The sequence below is a fragment of the Cynara cardunculus genome, assembly GCF_001531365.2.
Source record: "Cynara cardunculus var. scolymus isolate 2C chromosome LG 7, CcrdV1, whole genome shotgun sequence".
Lineage (NCBI taxonomy): Eukaryota > Viridiplantae > Streptophyta > Magnoliopsida > Asterales > Asteraceae > Cynara > Cynara cardunculus.
The window spans coordinates 10,330,396-10,338,384 of NC_037534.1; positions in this window are offsets into that span (position 1 = coordinate 10,330,396).

Consider the following 7,989-nt stretch of genomic DNA (forward strand, 5'->3'; position numbering starts at 1 on the left):
CGCTTATCGGTAGGAATCAACATTATGATTTATTTTTATCTGATAAGATTGTAGTACATCAAAACGATATTATATGCAACAATTTACCCGGTAAACATTCACCGGGGTAAGAGTCGTCACCCTCACTTACCGGGTAAGAGTCTTAATCCTTTTCATGCTCTTACCAGGTAAGATTCTTGGCCTTGCCATGTTCATCCGGTGAGGGAAAATGCCTAGTAAGCACTTACTGGGTAAGAGTTCAGTAAACGACCCCTTAATGTGTTATATATTTGTACATTAGTGTCGGTTAAATCGTACATTTTTAGTGTAAATTGTTGGATTTTTAAGTTTGAAATCGTGAGTTCAGAAGTTTCTACCATCCCGGGTTGGTAGAAATATAAACTTCGGATAACTTTCTATACCTTGACATCTGGGTGGGCCTTAACTGATTGATTTGGCTTATGGTTAGAATTAAATGAAAGTGCAATACACAAGCGCATGTGACCTAAGACGAGGGTGCTTGATTCCTGGAGTGGTCCGAGGAGACGCACTTTCCAATCCCCCAAGCTCCCAAGCTTTCTTTTTATAGAACTGATTAGAGAGGCGACAAATAATTACTGATTCATTGGAATAGATATTTAATCAGTAATTATCATTGAGCATATTTTAATGTCAATGTTCAAGTTAAATTAATACATTTTTATCTGTTAAAAATCAATTGGAGACGACTCGATCTCTAACTCAGTCTATTATCACGATTCCTAGGGAAGAAGTCCCAGTTTTGAGGGATATGATAAGGTGGTTATCACATCTCCGACATAAATAGGGTTGTAGACCTCCCATGTTAAACATACACATAACACGATTATGTTCCCAATTCTCTCTACAAGTTGCCGTAGCGATACTACTTCAACTTTCTACTGCAATTTCTACATCCTCTTTACTTGATTAATCACCAACGTTGTTGGTGATTAGTAAAACCTTCATCAGATCCTAGGAATAAACAATTGACACACTCATAACCAAGGATTATCGCCACAAACTTAAAGGATTTGATTTTTTTTATCTGTGCGGTTCATTATATTTTATTTTGAAGATTACAGGTTGGTTTGAATTTTCTACAATGTATGTTAGCTTTGTTCACATTGTGACCGATTGCTTCTACTCCTTTCTTTCTATTGAATCTGTAAGTTTTTATATGTACACCGACATGTGTCACACGGGAATACTGCTGAAGAGTACATAAATTTATAAGGTCGTACACAAAGAATACATATGCTTCGATATAATTATTCGATAATCAAAAACCTTAACATACCATGTTGAATGTTAATTGTTATTTCTAGTATAATAACTAAAGTATATTTTGATAATTACAGGGTTTGTGTGTAAATGTATTTACATATGATTTTGTTAACATAATAATATTGAATAAAATCTGTATTAGGCTTTAATGGGCCTTAAAGAGATGGGTCTAAGAATTACAATAAGCTCGGGTCATGTTTGGGAGTTGTGGTCTATCTATAAATCCCATGGTCAGCCTAAGGTGATAATGAGCCTAATTATCTTTCTATCTGTGGATAATTTTAGGTTACCTGATAATAACACCTTATTCTTCCTGTTAATAAACACATACTAGATTACGGTATTTGGGTTAGCACCACTCTGTTGAGACCAGCATGTTCGTGTGTGGATTGTTGTAGATGTAACCTACTTTGGTTTCTTGTGCGTCGGTCGGATTCTACATGTAAACCTAAATGGTAACATCTAAACACCCTGTGGTTTCTTTAGGTTCAGTTAAATGTGTCATTGGATCCGAAATGTTTTTTCTTCTGAAAAGTTATCTAAAAGAAAGTAACCTAATTTAAATCAACTTTAAAGTTCTGTTGCGTTTAGATAAGGTTATTTTTGGATGAAACCCTATAGTGATATCATAGCCACTTTGACAATATTAACTAAATGGTTGGAACAAAATTAGAAATTGGAATCGAATCTTCACCCACCGGGTTGGCACCATGCACTTGGGTTTTGACCCATGCGCCATACGCCCGGGCAACATGCCTGCGACCTAAGTCACCCGTGCCCTTAGTCGTCTGTACCCTCTGCCACTGCTTGTGCTCTCTCGTATTGGGGATTGTGTCGCCACCCAATCGTGGATGGTGTCATGCTCTTCATTGTACATTTCAAAATATAAATAAATAAATTTTGTCATTAGAGGAACGTTATGGTAAAACTTAATTTCAATTTTTTTTCAAATGAACAATTAGAAGACCTATTGATTCTAAAAATTGTGGATCAATACAATAAATGAATAGTCATTTGACGAATAACCATTTATTTGAATATCACATTCTTATCAGAATAAGCATATCGCCTACGGTTTGTGGGCATGTTTCGTACCATGCGCTGGCTATTGGCGCATGTCGTATGGCTGGTTGTTGGTTGGTGTCGTGCGCCGGCTGCTGGCTTCATGTCATGTGTCGATTGTTGTCGTATGTCGTGCACCGATGGCTGGTCTTTGTGTGGTGAGTTGATCGTTGGCATCGTGTAGTGCGACCACTGTTTGGCTGGTGCTACGGGTCGAGGTCGATGCTACGGGTCAGTTGTGTCATGGGCCAAAGCCGAGGTCGATGCCCCATACGGTTGTGCCATGGGCCGAGGCTCCACAAGCCATGCCCGTATGGTTTAGGTCATTTCCGAGAGGTTTTGTATTTTGTTTATATTTTATCCGATTTTTTGCCCTTTTATTTAGGTTTATTAATTTTGGCCAAAATATATTTTATGTTTATTAGATTTAATAAATATATTGTACATCCCCGGACCTTTTGGATATGTTTGGTTGTTTATTTTAATTTGGGAAATGTATTTAATTGCAATGGTTTGTAATTTGTGTACTGTTTTTCATTTCTAGATATAGATAATTGTAAAATAAATCAGAGTATGTTTATATTTTCTGTTTTAACTTGTAAACCAAATCACATACATCCTAAGTTGACCGTGGTTGTCGTGTTGGCTCACGACACCACATTTAGAGTTGTACCATATATTATATGTTTTGTGGTTGTTGAATTTTGTGTTTGCTTTTCATTATTATTGCTATAAATTGCAAAAATGGTTTAAAAATAAATCAAACGCAAAAAAATATTTTTAATTCGGTTCATAAATATGATATTTTTAACATTGATATGATTATCAAGATAAAACCAATTTTTGAAAGGTACTTTTAAAGCATGATTTTAAAATTATTTTATAAAAGGATAAAATCAAACATTGTTGATCCTCTCTCATTGATTTGATGATAATCCATTTTTACCTATCGAAGTATTATGTTTCTGTCTATTCAGTTTCAGCGATTATCATTGAGTCTGTTCAGTGATCATTGAACATGTATTGTAACTCTACAGCGACAGTTATACTTCAAGAAGACAAAACTCACACCAAAGAACCTTCAACAAATTTCGGAGATTGAAACTGAAGATTAGTGACTAGCGCGTTCGTGATCTGAAGCGGTATTCAGTGATTACAACCTAGTCAACATATGTGAGAAGACTGCAACAAGCCTCGGCAAATGCTGAAGAGATCTCTAGCATCATCCCAATATTCAGCGATTAATTGAAGCTTGCCATGCACGATTGTTTTTGTCTTGTCCTTCTACACACAAAGGACAAACTCATACCCTCTCTAGAGTGTAGTACAGCACGGAGCCGATTAGTTGACTCTAGTACTCACCAACTCTATGAAAGGATGTCTTCTCATGAATAGACAAAAAGACTATTCACTATAGCAAAGGACAAGCATTCTTCCAAAAGCTTGATGCGTATCTGTCCCTTCTGAATTGCATTAAGGTATAAATAGATGAGTGCTCTCTCTACTCAGATATGATACAACATGAGAAGATTAGAAATCCTCTCTCTAATTCTAAGAAGCATACCCAAGAAGAACACACTTCTAGTCTTATTTCTTTCGGCAAGTCTTTTATATTTGCTAAGTGTATCTGTGTGTATTTATAGATTGTTTTAGATAGATCTTTTTTTACCTTATCTATTCCGAAAACGATCTGTAAAAATTTATATTGATCATTCTTTATCAATATACATTTTTAAAAGTGAAAGTTTATGTGTTTGTATTCATTCCTCCCCCCCCCCCCCCCCCCCCAATTCTACAAATTGATTACCTCTAAACTCTTGTAGATCCAGCTGGGACCAACAAGTGGTATCAGAGAAGGTTTTGCTTTTTGTATTGTTTGTTATTTATCGGCATTTTATTATCTCTTATTCTCTAGATAATTTATTGCTTTTCAAATGGCTTTACAAAACACTAGCACCAACTTTCACGACAATGGCTCTCTTGCCAAACCTCCTCGATTTATAAGAGACAACTTCAGTCTTTGGAAGAATCAGATGTCTCTCTTCTTGGAGGGTGTGGATCCTGAGATTCCACATTATATAGAAAATGGACCTTATGTTCCATATGATATATCTCCAGCAGTTTCTGAAACTGCTACGATTGTCGCGATTCCTGAACGGCAGATTCCTAAGCTCCCTCATCAGTGGAGTGATGAAGACAAAAAGAAAGTGGCTTTAGACACTTGTGCGAGGTGTATAATAGCCATGTTTTTCCTGACGAGGTATATCAATCCGTGATGAAATTCTAAACCTCAAAATCCACGTGGGACACACTTTGTGTTCAGTATGAAGGTACTTCTCAAGTACAAGAGTCGAGGAAAATTAACTTAGTAAGATAATATGAAAGCTTTCTCTATGGAAAGAATGAATCGTTGTCTGAAGTACATCAACGTTTTAGTTGTCTTCTTATCGACTTGAGGACAGGTGGAAGAGAATATTCCAACTCTGAGACACGGACCAAGTTTCTGGAATGCTTGCCAGAATCATGGGATCATTATTTTATGTGTCTCAAGATGTTCAAGGATATGTCATCTCTCTCTCTTAGTTCTCTTTATGGGATACTGCTCAACCATGAGCAGTCCCGTCAGTTGAAGAAGAATCTTATTAGAGATTCAAGAGAAATGAAAAGCTCTATGTTAGCTTTGATCTCTGAGGGTTCTTCAGCTGATCTCCTATCTTCTTCTAACCCTTTTATTTCTTTTACTTTTTTGACAGAGTTAGACGCTACTAACTCTGAGGACTTGTCAGATCCTGATCTTTCAGAGTTTGATGAGTCACTAGCCCTTCTAACCAAATCTTTTAGAAGGTTCGTCAGAAAAAAAACACAGATCTCCCTCGCTGACTGATACGCACTAATTATTTATTGCTTAAACACTCTTTTCTTCTCTTTTAGTTAGAACAACTTCCATTTATACCCAACTTTGAGTCATTTTATTTTCGATTTCTTTATTATGGAGCTAAAATAAATGATTTACTTGTTTTATTATGTAATGGTCTAAAATGAACTTATTTTGGACAGATTGAAACTGTTTGATGCTACGAGACTGCTGCAACATGACCTAACTGAGAAGAAATGAAGAGAGAGCATGATGTTGATTGACATGACTAGTGCTGACTTTTGAATGACATTTTGTGTATTGACAGTTGTTTTATTTGTAATTAGTTGGAAACTTGTTGGCTAAGTTGGATATATTAGACTCTAAATATTTTCTTTAGTTGTACTTTGACTCTAGATTTGTGTTAAAAGACTATTTTTCCCTCACCTCTATTTTAGTATAAATAGAGAGATTGGAGTTAGTATTTTGATCCATCCTTTATTTCCCTAATTCTTCATCTCACTGCTTTTAGTAGTTTATCTCCCTAGAAATACAAATAAATTTTGGTTAATTTCTCTTCCAAGCTTTCTTTTAATTGCTTTTTATTTTCCGCTCTTTAAATTTCTGTCATTTATATATTACGCTTTCTTGCTCTTTATTTTCTGTCATTTATTTATTAAGCTTTCCGCTCTTTATTTCCCGTTACTTATATTTCGTCATTTATTTTATGTTATTCATTCTTATATCTTTATTTACCGTACTTTAAATTTTTTGTTATTTACTTTCCGTTATGAGTAGCTAAATTTCTTAGCTCGGGTGTAAGATGGAAATGATGAGTTTGAAAATCAAAATAAGGTAGACCATTTTATGTAACAACAATGTTTCATTATTTCATTTCAAGTTTTATAAAACCAATGACACTTTTTGACGAGTTGATCACTGAAAAGTGTTAAAGTGTCATGGACTCTAAGCTGAGTCATTGATTGCACGTCAATTTGGATGATATGAGAATTAGACTTGAGAGAGTTGCTAACAAAGAGATTTGTTATTCGCATTTTCTAAATTATTAATTCTCGATAGGTTGATCACTTTGAAGTGTTAAAGTGGAATGGACTCAGAGATGAGCCATTCAGAACACGTTAACTTGAATGATATAGGAATCCACTCGAAAGAGTGATTTTTAACAAAGAGATTTGTTTATCCATATATTTTGAGGACACTATTTGTCACTATCACTGGTCCGGATACCTCATAGAGATATGAGTTGAAAGCTATAATATTAATGCACTGGTAAAGTCCGAGAGGAATACCTTCAAAATAAATGGTGAAATAGTTGTTACTATTTGCATGTCGTAGCAATTTGTCAGCATGGTCTCATGTCGTAGCATGGTCTCATGCAGTAGCATTTTGACAGCATTGGTTACTGGAAATAATATTTACATCTCACCCTAAGTCTTACACCATGGATTTATTTTATTATTTATTATTTCCTGTTACTTTTTAAGTAGTGTTAACTCTGATCAAATCAAAATCTTCAAATTCGCATTTTGAAATCATTTTCTTAATGTTACTTTTACTGAACTTTTACTACAATCCATGCGGACGATATCCGGTACTTGTAGACGATATTGAGACTAATTGTATACTTGTTGTTGGTCCTGGTTGTAAGTCTGTGGGTGTGTGAACGCATCCTGTCAAGTTTTTGGATGTCAAGTCAAAAATACAATTACTCGATAAGTTTTGTATATTACTCGATATGGTTTTATATTACTTAATATCTTTTGATACATGTGAATTTAAGTTTTTTTTTTTTGGTTTTAGGTTATTAGTTCTTTTATGATGTTGTGGTTTTTTTGTATTAAATTAAATTCCTTTTAGGTTTAGGTTTATTGAAAATGTTTGAGATTTAAACATACATGGTCTCTCACATATTTAATTTAAAATAACTTACATAAAAGGGAAAAAAAATCCTCGTTTCCCCATTGGGGATGGGGATGCGATAATAATCCCCGACAGGGACGGAGACGGGGACGAAGATAGAGATAAGTAATCAGAGACGGGGATTGAGATCCCTGCCCCATTCCCATGTCTAGCACGAGACAACTCTTTCTAATCCTTTCAATTAAGACGGGGTTAATTTGGAATATTATCGTTGCTACACTATAAGATAAGTAAGCCTCTCTAGACGCATGTTTGATTCCCGCTATCCACCCAAAGTAAATTTTCGTTAATCCATGAACAGGATCAATAAATCTCGATCAGTGCAATTTCTTTTCCGTCAATACATATGTATATTGTGTTTATATATATACACATTTGTGTATGTATAAAAATATTTTTTTATATTTTTATAAGAAAAAGACAAAAATTAAATGTATGACTCCATATACAAGATAACCACATTTAAATTTCAGATAAGCATGAATTCTCATATAACGTTAGAAATTTTCTTCTAGAACAACGAATATAATATGATTTACATACATTGTATTTATAATTATTATGTTTTTTAATTGATTAAATTAAATTTTTTTCTTTAAATTAATTTACTTATCTCACCGACTCTTAAATATTTATATTTGAAAACCGACATATATTCTAGAACAAAACATAAATATATCTATACTATATTATAAAGCATTTGGCTAAAACTCTTAAAAACTCTTAAACTCTTAAAACTCTTAAACCCGTTCATCCCTAAACAATTTCATTTCTATCCGATTTCATCCCATAACTTAATTCATGTAACTAACTGCAGATAAACACAATCAAATACAGGATAAACATCT